Here is a 3,937-nt window from a genome sequence, read left to right as displayed (position 1 = left end):
GTAACTCAAATTGCTCGTTTCTCAAATCAAATTTCCCCATTAAAATGCATTGAAATGCTATTAATCCGTTCCAGCCCGCCAAAAACCACACCAATTTTTTTTAAAATATACAGTATATATAAAAATATCTCGCGCTTTATATTTCACCTGTATGCAGCATACGAGTTGGCAGGATGGCCTGGACTGGAGGTACGCACACTTGACTCTAAAGTCTAAACTGTCCAGCCTGGGTTTGAATCCCGACCCAGCTATAACCTGTCATGGGTGAATCACAGGCAGGGTGATTCATCAATGTGTGTACCGCTAAACTGGGCGCCCCGTTTGCGTCCCATTAGTTGTTGGATGTTAAGGATCTCACCGTGTTTTCCACAAAGAGAAGGCGAGCTATCGCCGGCACTCTGAACAAGTTGTGGCCTGGCATGGCATGAACATGAAAACATGAACATGAAATGTTCGACATGAACATGAAATTTTCCAAAATAACCAAAATGCGAAAACAAAAATGCAGCGCTATACGGCAGAGATACTGTACTTGCACGGCAAGATAACCACGTGACCGGAACCCACCTGGCGGCGTAAACTCAAAATAACCAACATGCGAAAACAAAAATGCAGCGCTATACGACAGATACTGTACTTGCACGGCAAGATAACCACGTGACCGGAACCCACCTGGTGGCGTAAACTCAAAATAACCAACATGCGAAAACAAAAATGCAGCGCTATACGACAGAGATACTGTACTTGCACGGCAAGATAACCACGTGACCGGAACCCACCTGGTGGCGTAACTCAAAATAACCAACATGCGAAAACAAAAATGCAGCGCTATACGACAGAGATACTGTACTTGCACGGCAAGATAACCACGTGACCGGGTGGCGAAAGCTCGTAACTCAGATCTCGGCTCGCATCTCAAAGCAATAAACCGCCCGAGCGACGGCTCGTATCTCGAAAAACTCGTAAGTTGGGGCACTCGTAAGTCAAGGTTCCACTGTATATATATATATATATATATATATATATATATATATATATATATATATATATATATATATATATATATATGTATATATATATGTATATATATATATATATATGTATATATATATATATATATATGTATATATATATATATATGTATATATATATATATATGTATATATATATATATATGTATATATATATATATGTATATATATATATATATGTATATATATATATATATATATATATATATATATATATGTATATATATATATATATATATATATATATATATATATGTATATATATATATATATATATATATATATATATATATATATATATATATATATATATATATATATATGTATATATATATATATATATATATATATATATATATATGTATATATATATATATATATGTATATATACAGTATATATATATATATATATATATATATATATATATATACAGTATATATATATATATATATATATATTATATATATATAATATATATATTATATATATAATATATATATATATATATATATATATATATACATACAGTGAAACCTTGACTTACGAGTTTAATTCGTTCTGTGACCGAGCTCGTAACTCAATTTGCTCGTTTCTCAAATTAAATTTCCCCATTAAAATGCATTGAAATGCTATTAATCCGTTCCAGCCCGCCAAAAACCACACCAATTTTTTTTTAAATATATATATATAAATATCTCGTGCTTTATATTTCACCTGTATGCAGCATACAAGTTGGCAGGATGGCCTGGACTGGAGGTACGCACACTTGACTCTAAACTGTCCAGCCTGGGTTTGAATCCCGACCCAGCTATAACCTGTCATGTCGGTGTTTCACAGGCAGGGTGATTCATCAATGTGTGTACCGCTAAACTGGGCGCCCCGTTTGCGTCCCATTAGTTGTTGGATGTTAAGGATCTCACCGTGTCTTCCACAAAGAGAAGGCGAGCTATCGCCGGCACTCTGAACAAGTTGTGGCCTGGCATGCTCTTCTCCTCTGCCGTTATATACGTCCTCCTCGGCATCTTTTTCCAGAAGAGCCCTGTCTCATCACAGTTGAAGATTTGCTGGGGGATGTATCGTTCGGCTTCTATCAGTTCGGCAAAAGTTATAATAAAATCTTCAGCTGCCTTCACATCCGAGCATGCTGCCTCACCATGCCTGACGACGGAGTGAATGCCGGTCCTCTTCTTAAAATTATCAAACCATCCCCGACTGGCTTTGAATGACTCTTCCGATGCCTCGTCCGTTGATGTTCCCGCCGTCTGCTGCACCAAATCCCCGTAAATGTCTCGGGCCTTCTCACACATGATGCTCTCGGTCACGGTATCTCCTGCGAGCTGCTTCTCCGTCAACCACACAAACAACAACTTCTCCATCTCTTCATGGATAGAGGTCCGGAGCTTTGAAATAATCTTAACGCCCTTGGCTGGCGTTATAGCCTTTATCGACTCCTTCTGCTTCAAAATCGTACATATCGTAGAAGTACTACGATCGTACTGCCTCGCCAAGTCGACAACACGCACACCTCGCTCATGTTTTTCGACGATTGCGTGTTTTATATCCAAGCACATCATCCTCTTCTTCTTCTCAGTACTGCCCTTGGCATTCAATTTCTTAGGACCCATGGTTAAAACTAAGAAATTTTCCAAAATAACCAAAATGCGAAAACAAAGCAGCAGCGATATACGGCAGAGATGCTTGCACGGCAAGATAACCACGTGACCGGAACCCACCTGGTGGCGGGTGGCGTAAGCTCGTAACTCAGATCTCGGCTCGCATCTCAAAGCAAAAAACCGCCCGAGCGACGGCTCGTATCTCGGAAAACTCGTAAGTTGGTGCACTCGTAAGTCAAGGTTTCACTGTATATATATATATATATATATATATATATATATATATATATATATATATATATATATATATATATATATATATACATATATTGTGAAAATGAGAATTGTGTTTTTTTATTGTTGTAAAAATATCACCCTCCTTCCTCCAGTTGTGTATAAAGGTCAAAGGACGTCCCTTAGTTAGGTCATATACAATCACGTTAGCCAATCATAGATTTCCTCCTTGTTGGTAGTTATTTCCTTATTCTGTGTATTAGGTTAAGGCTTTGTCTTCCATTAATTAATACTCCATTGCACCGAATTCAAATAGAGTAGATTCCCTTTCATTCCCATTCCCAAAGCCTCGATTGCCAACTGCATTTGCCGCCATTGCCATGTGCTCCGGCTCGGAGAAGAAAGGCGTGTCTCCACCTCGTCATAGAAAGGAGGAGTGAGTCGGCCCCGCTCAACCAACCCAGTCAAAGGGGTTTGGCTTGAGCGGGTGGAGAAAGAACGATCGGGGAGGTTCAAAAAGGTTAGAGGGTGGGGCTATATATAACCCACGGGAGACGCGCAAGAGATGAGTCAAGACGAGCTTGAGAGAGATACGGGAGACGCGTCCTGAGATGAGCCAGAGAAGCGGCAGATGAACATCAGCCTTGAAATCCACCAGCACCAGCTTGGAGCCACGCAGCTTTGACTCCGCCAGGGTGCTCGTATCGCGGCAGCCCGCACGACCGCACCTAGGGCATTGACGGCGGCTGCTGAACGTGCCGATCGAGGAAGGGTGGCGGCTGCTGACTCCCGGGCCGACCGTGCTCCGGTTCGAGCGGAGCGTTCCTCTCCTTCCAGTCCTTCCATTCCTGCCTGCAATTTCCCCATTCGTGTGAGTTTGCTCGTAGTCTGTTTTGTGTGTCTTGTCCTGGGGTATTAATTAAGACTGCATAGGTAAGCTAAGGTGCACTGTGTCTGCTTCTTCTTCTTCTGTTTTTACTTTATTATCCTTCCTTCTCCTTGGTTCCTTTCATTGTGTAAATAATAGTAATAAATATAGTAGCATTTCCAACCCTTTT

Source organism: Myxine glutinosa, chromosome 1 (assembly GCF_964187855.1).
Source record: "Myxine glutinosa chromosome 1, kmMyxGlut1.1, whole genome shotgun sequence".
Taxonomy (NCBI): Eukaryota; Metazoa; Chordata; class Myxini; order Myxiniformes; family Myxinidae; genus Myxine; species Myxine glutinosa.
Note: the sequence above shows the minus strand (reverse complement) of the source record.